Below are 13,610 nucleotides of genomic sequence, written 5' to 3' on the forward strand. Positions count from 1 at the left end.
CAGTCATATGTGCAGTACAAGGCAACCCAAGCCCAGTGACAGTATAACTTTTGCAGACCTGTTGCCTTGGTGATCTTGGATAAGATCCAAGAGAATTCCCTGGATTACCAGGCAGAGTCTCTTGTACCCTTCTCTTACTTTCCACCAAACAAATGGAATCACACTCTCCATGCTGAGCTGTCTAGATTTGGGGGAGGGGTGACACAAGCACTTCCATGGCCATCACTGCTGAGAGTGTGCTGGGTCACACCTGAAGCCAGCACAGTACTGGGTCTCACCCAAGGCCTGTGGTGACCTGATATTTTATTCAAGGCCCAAGAGCTTTTTAGTTGGCTGGTGGTGAATTCTTCTTGGGCTGTCTTTTGCCTCAGGGCAGTGGGTTCCAGGGGGGATCTAGAAATGTCACCCAGGAGCTATGGCTTCGAATGGGGGCTTCAGGACTTTAGTGCGTTATTTTACTGTGGCTAAGCTGGCATCCAAGTTGCAAGATAGAGTCCTCTTTCCTCTTTCCTCTTTCCTCTCCTCTTGGAACTGTGAGCTCTGCTGCCTGAGGTTGGGGGACAGGCCTTGGCCACCTCAGCTAGTGTTTTACTGGGTTGCATGCACACCAAGCCTGCTGGCTCCAACGTCGGCCCAGTACCAGGACTTGCCCAGGAATTGCAGTCCTTGTGGCCTAAACTGTCTTTCAAGTTTATTTAGTACCCCAGAGCACTTGAGCCTGCAGTGGCAGGGCTTGCTGGAACTCCGGTTCTGACTACCGAGACGAACACTTCTCCTCCAGCTAGGACTGGTCTGAATGCTCCCTCCATGGGCACCAGCCTAATTCTGCCCTGTGTTTCTTTCCACTGTATCAGGGCAGCACTGAGCTGCAATGCAAAGCTCCATAATCACTTCCCTATCCCTCTTCCAAGGACACAGATTCTCTGCATCATGCTGTGCTCCTAGGGGAAGGGGGAGGGGTCGTGTAAGCAATTCAAGGGTGTCTTTCCCACCCTCTTCAGTGCCTCTTCCTTGATATGATGTTAAAACCAGGTACTGTGATTGCTCACCTTATTTTTTGGTTCTTATGAAGGTGCTGTCTTGTGTGGATAATTGTTCAATTTGGTGTTCTTGGGGGGTGGGATTGGAGGGGACAGGGAGGGATGATAGCTGGAGGGTTCTGTTTGGCCATCTTGCTCTCTTTATAGTTATTCTTCATTAAATAGAATCACCAGGGCAGGAAGGTGTCACTACTGCTTTGATTCCAGATGCCTCTAAGCTTGTAGGCCATTTGAAGACTTCCAAAGCTCTGGCTATAGAACAGGTTCCTTCAGGGAGTCCCCTTCCTACTCCTCTATAATATCCATGTCACCTGAAGATAGCGGTGGGAGAGGATTCCCTCAGCTTCCTCCAGAGTGTGAAGGAGGTGCTGAGGATGGAGCTTCTGAGCCCGAATCTCTTCCAACTCAGGATGTCAGAGTCTGTGTTCCATGACTAGCTCCCCAGCAGTCTCCACAGATGTGCTTAAATTTGGGTGGACTCAGTCATGCTGCCCAAAGCTGCATTCACTCATAGGGAGAGTGAGGGACTCACAGTACTGCTGCCATGTCCCTTTGAGGTGGCCTCTGTATGCACCTGCTGATCCTCCAGCCCAGTCTGCTCTCTGTACACAATCGCCATGAGCAGCACGTGTGCCAAGAAATGCTCAGTGCTCAGGCCTGGCATCCAGGCTTCTTTCACACGCTCATAAGGCAGCCAGCGTATTTCCCCAGGTACCCCAGGGACTTTGGGCACAGAGGACCACATGTCCAGAAGTCTGGGCCATTCAGATGTGTGCCATATGGACCTCCCTCTGGAGAAGAGAGCTGGGTGCACATCTCAGGGTGTGCAATAGGCATGAGTGTGTTTGGTGAGCATGCTCAGGATGAAGATCACCCCCTCCTTTATCCCACTGCTTCCTGTAGCTTCCAAACCGCCTCCTCAGAAGTGTCACCTCCAGCCACTGCTTCCTGTAGCTTCCAAACCACCTCCTCAGATGTGTCACCTCCAACCACTGCTTCCTGCTCTTTCACATTTTCTTTCTTCTTCATCTGTGCTCTGTGGTTTGGCATCTGCCCCAACTGCTCTGCTGCAGTCTTGTCTACCATCCATGAATGAATGACTTCCTTTAAAAACACTGCCTTGTCTTTCCTTGGTCCTTCTCCTTTTCCTTCCTTCCAAAGTTGTCACTGTGACATCCTACTGCCTCCTCCTCCACCCCCCATCAGGAAACTATTCCCTCAGGCTCACCTGACCTAGCCCTTCCCAGTTTCCTTAGCACCTGGGCAGGTGACTCATCCCACCCTAGCAAACAGATTTTGGGGACATACCTAAGAGCTCTCCCCTATTCTTTTTTTTTTTATTATACTTTAAGTTCTAGGGTACATGTGCATAACGTGCAGGTTTGTTACATATGTATACTTGTGCCATGTTGGTGTGCTGCACCCATCAACTTGTCAGCACCCCTCAATTCATCATTTATATCAGGTATAACTCCCAATGCAATCCCTCCCCCCTCCCCCCTCCCCCCTCCCCATGATAGGCCCCGGTGTGTGATGTTCCCCTTCCCGAGTCCAAGTGATCTCATTGTTCAGTTCCCACCTATGAGTGAGAACATGCAGTGTTTGGTTTTCTCTTCTTGTGATAGTTTGCTAAGAATGATGGTTTCCAGCTGCATCCATGTCCCTACAAAGGACGCAAACTCATCCTTTTTTATGGCTGCATAATATTCCATGGTGTATATGTGCCACATTTTCTTAATCCAGTCTGTCACAGATGGACATTTGCGTTGATTCCAAGTCTTTGCTATTGTGAATAGTGCCGCAATAAACATACGTGTGCATGTGTCTTTATAGCAGCATGATTTATAATCCTTTGGGTATATACCCAGTAGTGGGATGGCTGGGTCATATGGTACATCCAGTTCTAGATCCTTGAGGAATCACCATACTGTTTTCCATAATGGTTGAACTAGTTTACAATCCCACCAACAGTGTAAAAGTGTTCCTATTTCTCCACATCCTCTCCAACACCTGTTGTTGCCTGACTTTTTAATGATTGCCATTCTAACTGGTGTGAGATGGTATCTCATTGTGGTTTTGATTTGCATTTCTCTGATGGCCAGTGATGATGAGCATTTTTCATGTGTCTGTTGGCTGTATGAATGTCTTCTTTTGAGAAATGTATTCTTCTGGTGAAGCGTTTTGTCTTTTCAGAGAAGTCACTGCAAGCAAGGGTGACTTGCTGATTTCAATCTTCAGCCCTGACTCCTCTTCTAAGTTATAATTACTGCCTGGACATTGCACCCTGGGGGATCGATTCACACTGAACATGAACCACAATGAACTTATTTCCCCTACCTTCTGCCCTGCCCCAAATCCTCGCCCTAGTTCTCTGTGAGGAGGGCACCTCTTTCAGCCATCCAGCCTCGAGAGCCAACTTTGACACTTCCATATCCTTCTTCCCCTGGAAAGGGACACCAAGTTCTGCTTTTCTTTGAAAATCCTTTAGATTTTCCTCTAATCTCTGTCCTTGTGACCTCTGGCAATAGCTTCTGCTCTGGGCTCCCACTCCAGTGCCTCATTTCTGGACTTCAACACAATTTGTTTTATTTTATTTTATTTTTACTTCGTCTCACTCTGTCACTCAGGCTGGAGTGCAGTGGTGTGATCTCGGCTCATTGCAACCTCCGCCTCCTGGGTTTAAGCGATTCTCCTGCCTCAGTCTCCCGAGGAGCTGGGACTATAGCCTTGTGCTACCACGCCCGGCTAATTTTTGTATCTTTTAGTAGAGATGGGGTTTCACCATATTGGCCAGGCTGGTCTCAAACTCCTGACCTCATGATCCACCCACCTCAGCCTCCCAAAGTGCTGAGATTACAGGCATGTGCCACCACGCCCAGCCTACAATTTGTTTTCATATCACCCTCTGCTCAAAAACCTTAAGTGGCTCCTTCTGACCCAGGATGGGTCAAGTCCAGGTTCTAAAGCCCTGTGTAACCTGGCTCCAACCTACCCATGTCCAACCATATTTCCCACACCGTCCCCAGATATTCATGGAACACCTCTTCTCTTCAAGGCACTGGCCCAGGTTCTAAGGGAATCAAGGAGGAGGAAGTCTGGTCTTCTCCTTCAAGACCTTTTCAGTGAGATGGAAGCTGGAGGTGGGGCATGTAGCTAGGCACAGGAACTCTAATGACAATGTAAGTGGCATTGTCACAGGCAGGTCATGTGACACGGGAGCACAGAGAAGAGTACGATTAGTTCAGACATATCATACGTGTGGCTTGATGTGACATCCTATCAACGTGAAACATAACTGTTTCTTAAGCCATTTTGCTTACAACACATCCAATGAATTCTTGTGAGAATGTACCAAATTATTCAAAACAAATTTTTTAGTAAAATAAATAAATAAATAAATAACTATTTCCCTCAAAACAGTTTTTTTTTTTTTTTTTTTGGAGATGGAGTCTCGCTGTTTCCGAGGCTGGAGTGCAGTGGTGTGATCTCAGCTCACTGCAATCTCTGCCTCCCAGGTTCAAGCGATTCTCTTGCCTCAGTCACCTGAGTAGCTGGGATTACAGGCACTTGCCACCACACCTGGCTAATTTTTGTATTTTTAATACAGACAGGGTTTCACCATGCTGGCCAGACTGGCACCCGCCTCAGCCTCCCAAAGTGCTGGGATTACAGGCATTAGCCACCGTACCCAGCCTCAAAACAGTTTGATTTTTGAGGTAAGTTGAAAAGGGTGCCTCCTTTTCATTAATTTGTGGGGGGGGGGGGGTAACAATTTGCCTATATTTCTATTTTTGAAAAAACTCTTTTCAAACATCCTGTTAGACCGGGCACTATGACTCATGCCTGTAATCACAACACTTTGGGAGGCCAACGCAGGAGGACTGCTTGAGCTCAGGAGTTCAAGACCAGCCTGTGCAACAAAGCAAGACCTTGTCTCTGCTAAAAATAAGAAAAATTAGCTGAGCATGACAGTGTGTGCCTGTGGTCCCAGCTACTTGGAGGCTGAGGATGAGAGGATCACTTGAACCCAGGAGATCGAGGTTGGAGTGAGCTATGATAGCGCCCCTGCACTCTGGCGGTGGGCAACAGAGCAAGATTCTGTCTTAAAAAAACAAACAAAAAAACCCCACGAAAACACTTCTTGTTAGGATAGATGTGATGGCTCCCGCCTGTGATCACAGCACTTTGGGAGGCCAAGGTTAGAAGATCGTGTGAAGTCAAGAGTTTGAGACCAGTCTGGACGACACAGCAAAACCTCAAACTATACCAAAAACAACCCCGAAACCAAAACTTCTTGTTATTGGTAAAAGTACTGAATTTTTATATGAACATCAAAGTTAAATACCTGACTGATATGAAAATGGTCTTGTCAAATGCATGAAAAAGGACTGGTTGTCTTCAGGTGAGATGAGAGTCATAGGTTTGGAGTATTTCTGTGACGTTCTCTCATTTCAAGAGCTCCACTCAGCTGCTTCCTGTACAAACCTCCACAGAGAAATTCCAGGTGAGACCTCTGTGAACCGAGGCTGCCATGTGAATCTCTCCCATCAGGAAAACTGCACTTCTGTGCAATTTTCCAGCCTGTGCCTGTGGTCTTGCATTCTTGAGACTTTGTTGTAGATAAGAAGAAAAATTCTGTGGCCCTGGAACTGTTTCTGGATGGTTCCTCCATCTATTACTTTCTCATTATATTAGTGTCTGCCCCAGAATCCAAGATAAACTATTTTCCCATGCCTGGTGAGAGACTGTAGTACAAACGCTTGATGTTTTATTGCCATGTTATTAGAACCAGCCTCCTAATTTGCACTGTAAAATTTGAGAGAGTAAACATATGGGTATATGTCTTCATGTGTGCCAAACTCACACTGTGGGCGCGCATGCAGTACACACACACATTCCTTTTGTTACCTCTTTGAGCTCTGAATGAGATTTTGTGAGTGTGCACCTGGGGTAGATCCCTTAATATTAGGTACAAACCCCAGAGCAGCCTGCCCTGGCTTTCTCCCTCACCTGAGCATCTGAGCCCAGGGAGAATAAGTGTAAGTTCCAGCCCCTTCCTGCCCTGAGGCGTGCAAACTCGCCTGCAACCCCTACTCCATAGCCACACATGCACTCACAGACTTAAGGGTTTGCAGAGCACATTGAGGCTCCCCTCAAAGCACATTGAGGATCCACATGGAGAGATCAAGGATGGGAGGAGTGCTGGGAGCAGTGGCTCATGCCTGTTATCCCAGCACTTCGGGAGGTCGAGGTGGGAGGATCACTTGAGCCCAGGAATTAAAGACCAGCCTGGGCAGCATGGCAAAACCCGTCTATGCAAAAAATACAAAAATTAGCTGGGTGTGGTAGTGCATGCCTGTAGTTCTAGCTTCTTGGGAGGTTGAGAGGGGAGGATCACTTGAGCCTGGGGAGGTTGAGGCAGCAGTGAGCCATGATTACACCACTGCACTCCAGCCTGGGTGGGTGACAGAACAAGAACTGGTCTCAAAAAAAAAAAAAAAAAAAAAAAAAAAAAGGATGGGAAAGAGCTGCCTTGAGTAATTTCCAGATGACATTCTCTCCTTCGTTTTTTTGTTTTGTTTTGTTTTTTGTTTTGTTTTTGTTTTTTTTTTGAAATGTAGTTTTGCTCTTGTCACCCACACTGGAGTGCAATGGCTCACTGCAACCTCCGCCTCCTGGGTTCAAATGATTATCCTGCCTCAGCCACCCGAGTAGCTGGGATTACAGGCATGTGCCACCACGCCCGGCTAATTTTGTATTTTTAGTAGAGACGGGGTTTCTCCGTGTTGGTCAGGCTGATTTCAAACTCCCGACCTCAGGTGATCCACCCACCTCGACCTCCCAAAGTGCTGGGATTACAGGCGTAAGCAGCCGCGCCGGCCTCTCTCCTTCATCTTTGCACTTTACTCTCCCTCTTCTCCCTCTGGCGAGACATATTTCCATGAAGCCCTATTTCTTATGGCACCTTTCTTTTGTTGTTGTTGAGACAGGGTCTTGCTCTGTCACCCAAGCTGGAGTGCAGTCGCTCATTGCAGCCTCAGCTTCCCAAGTGGCTGAGACTACGGGCATGAGCCACCATGCCTGGCTATTTTTTTATTTTTTTTAGAGATGAGGTCTCACTATGTTGCCCAGGCTGGTCTTGAACTCCTGGGCTGAAGCGATCCTCCTGCCTCTGCCTTAGGATTACAGGCCTGAACCACCACGCCCAGCTCTCCTATATTTCTTTGTCATCACCTTTTCTCCCTGACAGAGCTCTAGCCTCAGGTGTCCCTCTGGTGGATGCTCCTGTTTTTCCAGGGGTCCATGTTGTGATTACGCTGAGCCAACCACACTATGCCCCTCTCCTCATAACCCAAGGCAAAGGCACGTCTATAGGATCATTGGGCAGGAGAGAGCCAAGGTCTGTACAAGCAGCCTGGGCCCCATCATTCCTTTTTTTTTTTTTTTTTTTTTTGATCCAGGGTCTCACTCTGTTGCCCAGGCTGGAGTGCAGTGTCGCAATCTTGGCTCACTGCAACCTCCCCCTCCTGGGTACAAGTGATTCTCCTGCCTCAGCCTCCCGAGTAGCTGGGACTATAGGTGCCTGCTACCATGCCTGGCTAATTTTTGTATTTTTAGTAGAGATGGGGTTTTGCCATGTTGGCCAGTCTGGTCTCAAACTCCTGACCTCAGGTGATCCACCAGCCCAAGCCTCGCAAAGTACTGGGATTACAGACCTGAGCCACCACACTCGGCCCCATCATTACTTTATTCTTACCAGCTGCACTCACTGGTACTAGCAGTTCACGATTTACCTGAGTCAATAATGATACTATAACATCAGATTCCATTGATCAAAAGAGGACCTTGTCAGTCTAGCACTCAGTGGAAAAAAAATGTTTAAGTTATTATTGTAGAAAATCTGGAGGCTTGCCAGTGGAATAAGATTTTTAAAGGATGTGCAAAAAATCTAGGAAAAGAGGCGTGAATGACCAGGGATGGATATGAGAGATTTAGTACAGCGGTAGCCTAAAATGTGCCTGTGCTTGCAGAGATGCAGAAGAGGGTAAATGAGAATTTTAAAGCTGATTTAGACAGAGTTAAAGGGGAATGGGTGGTAACGAGACCTCTGCTAGAGGTATCACACGTGCCTGGGCAGCTGTGGAGGAAGACTCATGAAGGGAGTTTAAGGAGCAAAGTACCAGGAGCCTTCCAACCCTGAGAGGCTGTGAGTCTATGAGGCCCATAGGTGTCCAAGGATGTGAACTATTAAGATAGTTCTAGAAATAGAAAGAACAGCTACTGAATAATTATCAGTAATTATTGCTTTTCACCTAAAATATGTAATGCAGCTTCCAAAATTACTGACTTTTGGCAGAGCACAGTGGCTCGCACCTCTAATCCCAGCACTTTAGGAAGCTGAGATGGGCAGGTCGCTTGAGCTCAGGAGTTTGAGACCAGCCTGGGCATCATAGTGGGAACTTGTCTCTACAAAGAATACAAAAATTAGCCAAACATGGTGGCACGTACCTGTAGTCCCAGCTGCTTGGAAAGCTGAGGCAGGAGGATCTTGTAAGTCCAAGAGGCAGAGACTACAGCAAGCCATGATCATGCCACTGCATTCCAATCTAGGCGACAGAGCGAGACCCTATCTGAAAAAAAAAAAGAAACGACAAAGAACACCCAACCAAAAAAATTCCTGATTTTATCCCTAGGATATAGGTTATTCTCTGGGAGAAACTGGTTAGTTCAATGCACTCCATCGTTAGCAGATGATAATATTCTGCACTTAAATCACTCCTTTCATCTGTAGCTCTCAAAGAATTTTATAAGTAGTAATTAATTCTCACATGTGGCTTTGAACCTATTTTCACACTTGTCAAATGGATAGTAAACAATTTCGTACCTGGGAAAAGCCAAAATACTGGAGTGGTGTCTCTCAGGCTTCCAGAGACCCATCGGAAGAGTCAAAAACCTCTGTCACCTCTGCAGACATCTCACCTGAGAGGGACCAGATGTCCAACTGCTTGTGGATGAGAGTCTGATACTGACGTCAAATAGTTAACACTTCTTCCTACCATTTATTTCTATTCAGATCTTCTGACATTAAAGTATCAAATAGGATGTGATATTTGGGAAAAGTTTTCAGACCTCTAATCACGTATGGATTTGAGAATTAAGTATCCCTTCTGCCTTTATAAAATTAGAGCTCTTCTTATATTGTTATTATTTTTTTTAGATTAAGTCTCACTCTGTTGCCCAGGCTGGAGTACAGTGGCTTGATCTCGGCTCACTGCAACCTCCGCCTCCTGGGTTCGAGCAATTCTCCGGCCTCAGCCTCCCTAGTAGGTAGGATTACAGGTGCATGCCACCACACCCGGCTAATTTTTTATATTTTTGGTAGAGACGGGGTTTCATCATGTTGGCCAGGCTGGTCTTGAACTCCTGACCTCGTGATCCACCTGCCTTGGCCTCCCAAAATGCTGGGATTATGGAGTAAGCCACTGTGCCTGGCCCAAGCTCTCTTATATTCTCTACTACACACAAACTCACAGACCAAACCTGAGCCGCCTGGAGGGTTCTGGGACAGGACGGGGCACTTTATGGCCTCACCATTTCCCACATCGCGTCCCACTGCCCTAGCCACAGCTACCACTTACCACTGTTAAAATAGTAATGGGGAATTCCTCTGGGGTCCCAGATGAAAGAAAAAGCTTCACATTATACCCTCCCACCCCCACAGTTCTGATTTTGACACTGACATTTTAATAGTTGAAAATTAAACACGACCTGGTGCCTTCATTTCCTCTCCACTCGTTTCCTTCTTAACCCCCTGCAGTCCAGCCTCCATACTCTCCCCTCTGCTGAAGCCATTTATGAAAAGTCTTCCGTGACTTTGTCGTGGAATTCCAAGAGGCATTTCTCGGGGTCATTCCATCTGAGCTCCTTCATCCTGCTGCCCACCCTGTCCCCTTGAAGGTCTCTTTTCCCTCGACGTCTGGGATGCTGAATTTCCCATTTTTCTTTCACCTCTCTGACACTTTCCCTTCTGGTTTGGAGGACTTTCCACAGGGGCCATCGGTCCTGGGGTCTCCGACCCGTCTTGTGGGATCAACTCCCGCCATCCTTATCTCTGACAGGGGTAGAGGTATCCCTCCTGATTTCCCAGATGAAACGCCCAAGAGATGGGGTTCATCCCACGCTTCCTTCCACTTTCTGCACCCCCGAGCTCATGGAGTTTCTTTTTCCTCTTGTAGCTCTCACCCATTTACCGGCCAGCATTGTTAGTTCAGGCCCCTACAAGCAGAGTATTTTCCCCCAAACTCTTCTGTTCATGCGCATTAACTAAGTATGTTTGCATGTGCTCCCCCAGGTTTTAAAGTGTGTTTATTTGAGACATATTCCACTCTCCCAATTTTTGATTGTTTACATATTATATACTCTTTTTTTTGAGACGGAATCTAGTTCTATCGCCCAGGCTAGAGTGCAGTGGCATGATCTCAGCTCACTGCAACCTCTGCCTCCTGGGTTCAAGCAATCCTCCAGCCTCAGCCTCCTGAGTAGCTGGGACTACAAGCACACACCACCATGCCCAGCTAATTTTTTTATTTGTTCGTTTGTATTTTTAGTAGAGACAGGGTTTCACCATGTTGGCCAGGCTGGTCTCAAACTCCTGACATCAAGTGATCTGCCCACCTCGGCCCCACAAAGTGCTGGGATTACCTATAATCCCAGCCACCGTGAGCCACCGTACCCAGTCTCATATACTCTTTCTGTTAAACTAATGTGTTCATTTATTAAGTTGCTCCAAGAGTAATTGCGGTTTTTACCGATAAAGGAATGGCAAAAACAGCAATCACTTTTACATCCACCTAATAAATATGTAAAATAAAAACTCAAAAAGTTGAGATTTTTAAAAGTAAAAACAAATCAAAACTCTTTTTTTTTTTTTTTTTTTTGAGAAGGAGCTTCTCTCGGTTGCCCAGGCTAGAGTACAATGGTGCAATCTTGGCTCACTGCAACCTCCGGCTCCCAGACTCAAGTGATTCTCCTGCCTCAGCCTCCCGAGTAGCTGGGACTACAGGCATGTGCCACTACACCTGGCTAATTTTTGTATTTTTAGAAGAGACAGGGTTTTACCATGTTGGCCAGGCTGGTCTCGAACTCCTGACCTCAAGTGATCTGCCCACCTCGGCCTCCCAAAGTGCTGGGATTAGAGGCACGAGCCATCGCACCTGGCCCAAATCAAAATTCTGATATATTCTTCCCATATCCCAGTGGGTGACCTTGAGCAGAGCTGGGAGGACACACCCATCAGTGAGCCCAGGGACCCAGAGGTCAGCAGCATCCTGAAGGCTTTGTCCACTGCCAGGCTGGCGCTCCTCCTTCCTACAGAGCACAGCCTCTGTGCTCATCCCTATAAAACAGTGGCTTCTTCTCCTCCCTTCTTCTGAGACCTCTGATCTCTGGGCTTTCCAGTAGAGAACAGGCAGTCCCAGCTGACCTTCAGGGAACTCCACATCCCATCACGCCTTCTGTTCCAGCCTTTGCTCCCTTCAGCACCCCGCCTGTCCTCTCCAGGTCCTGGACCTCTGCCTGGCTCTGGGTAAGCCTAGCTCACTTCTGCCCCACCTTCCCTGTTCACGCCATCACGTTGCTCTCTCCTTCCTCACAGTTCTGTCCAATCTTTTGGCACCTGGCCACCCACTGTTACTTGACACTCTCACTCAAGCCATCTAATCACCTGACTGGATTCCGATCTCCAAGAGCACACAGTCCAGGTTCCTTCTGCATAGACTTTGAACCTGTCCTCTGTCCCTGCCACGCTCCTCAGTCCCCCTCTCAGGACGGCACCATCATGAGAGCGGCCTGAGCCCTCTTGGTGGCTGTGTTTGAACGGAGACAGCTGTGGGGACCACAGAAGCTCTGACACAGTCCGATGTGCTGATCCCACATGTACATGTGGACTTTTTTACACGTTTGTGGCAGCTTAACACTGCTAAATTCTTAAACCTACTCAAGCTCAGCTTCTTGCAAATACAATTTCCCAGAAGTTGGTAATATATTCTCCTAAAGATTTAATAGAAGAAAAGTTGGCTACTTATTGAAAAGTATGCTTTTGACTGCCAACTCGGATTATTTTAAATTAATGTTAATGCATGCAAGATTTGCTCAAAGCATCCATCTCTTTAGTGCCCGATGGGGCTCAGGGCATGTGTGTAAATCATTCAGATGACAATTTCCTGGATTGAGTGCTTGGCATTTACCTACCACAAATCAATGCGCTTATTCACAGATGGCAGCATGGGGACACTGAGGATGATTGGAGATGTTGGACACCCGCGAGCAGAATGACTCTGAAACAGTCAAAAGGCAGCAAGCCTGGAGCTTCTTCCAGATCTTCTTGAATTCTCCTTTCAAACTCACCAGCAAGTGCTGACCTGGGAATTTGAAAACAGCACACTAAAATGAAGATATCAACTCACTTCTTGGACTTTAAACTTTATGACTCTGTGGCTGGAATGCAGCCATTCAGTTATTCAAGGTGCTTCCACAGGGACCATACCATTACTGGGGTGAATAACCTTTGAGACCCCTTAGCGGGAACACACTCTTGTTTATGAAATGAATGGTTGCAGATTGCAAATGAATTTCTTGGTATTCTTTAGGAGGGGATTATCCAAGAAATTGAGTTGTTTATTTTTTATTTATTTATTTATTTATTTATTTTTTGAGACAGAGTTTGGCTCTTTTCGCCCAGGCTGGAGTGCAATGGCACCATCTCGGCTCACTGCAACCTCTACCTCCCAGGTTCAAGTGATTCTCCTGCCTCAGCCTCCTGAGTAGCTGGGATTACAGGTGTTAGCCACCACGACTGGCTAAGTTTTGTATTTTTAGTAGAGACGGGGTTTCACCATGTTTGTCAGGCTGGTCTTGAACTCCTGACCTCAGATGATCCGCCTCCCTTGGCCTCCCAAAGTGCTGGGATTACAGGCATGAGCCACTGTGCGTGGCCTGAGTTGTTTAATATTTAAACTACATGTTTTTCTTGCGCTAAACTTGGCAGACTTGGTGAATGTTATAATTGTGTTCAGAGTCCAAAAGTCATTCCATAGCATATATTTCAGGTATAATGATGGTTCAATGTCCTGAACCAAGATTATCTTGGTGGCTGAGGGTGATACCTGATACTGTGGGTAGCAGGTCACACTCTCTGCAGGTTCACATTGGGTCAGGTGATGCTTTTCAGATTAACGGTTAAGTGCAGCTATCTTAGTGAGGGTTCATTGTTGAAGTTTCTCTTTGTTTCTTTATGCTTTTTAAAATAACTTACCTGCATCTCTTACACTGATTGCAAAGGGCCAAGTTTGAGACAGTGACAGACTTGAGAGAAGCCAACGCTATCCACAAAAAGCTTTGCTAAATATGTCTTTGAGATTGTCGATCCTGTTATTCTTACAAGAGGCCCACAGAAAAAGGAAGAAAGAAGGAAAGAAAAGAAAGAAAGGAGGAGGGATGGAAGAGTAGAAGGAGAGAGGGAGGAAGAAAGAAAGAGGGCCGGGCGTGGTGGCTCACACCTGTAGTCCCAGC

General features: G+C 46.9%; 1 protein-coding gene across 1 annotated transcript in view; it reads left to right on the forward strand.

Moving 5' to 3' along the window:
• Positions 1-12,695, forward strand: part of SCAF8 (SR-related CTD associated factor 8) — a 230,669-nt gene extending 217,974 nt beyond the window's left edge. Inside the window, exon 22 of the transcript XR_004056706.1 lies at positions 12,316-12,695. The gene's annotated coding sequence lies outside the window, so the exon portion shown is untranslated. The remainder of the gene's footprint in view (positions 1-12,315) is intronic.
• The last annotated feature ends 915 nt before the right edge of the window (positions 12,696-13,610 follow it).

Source organism: Rhinopithecus roxellana, chromosome 4, assembly GCF_007565055.1.
Source record: "Rhinopithecus roxellana isolate Shanxi Qingling chromosome 4, ASM756505v1, whole genome shotgun sequence".
NCBI classification, from domain to species: Eukaryota; Metazoa; Chordata; class Mammalia; order Primates; family Cercopithecidae; genus Rhinopithecus; species Rhinopithecus roxellana.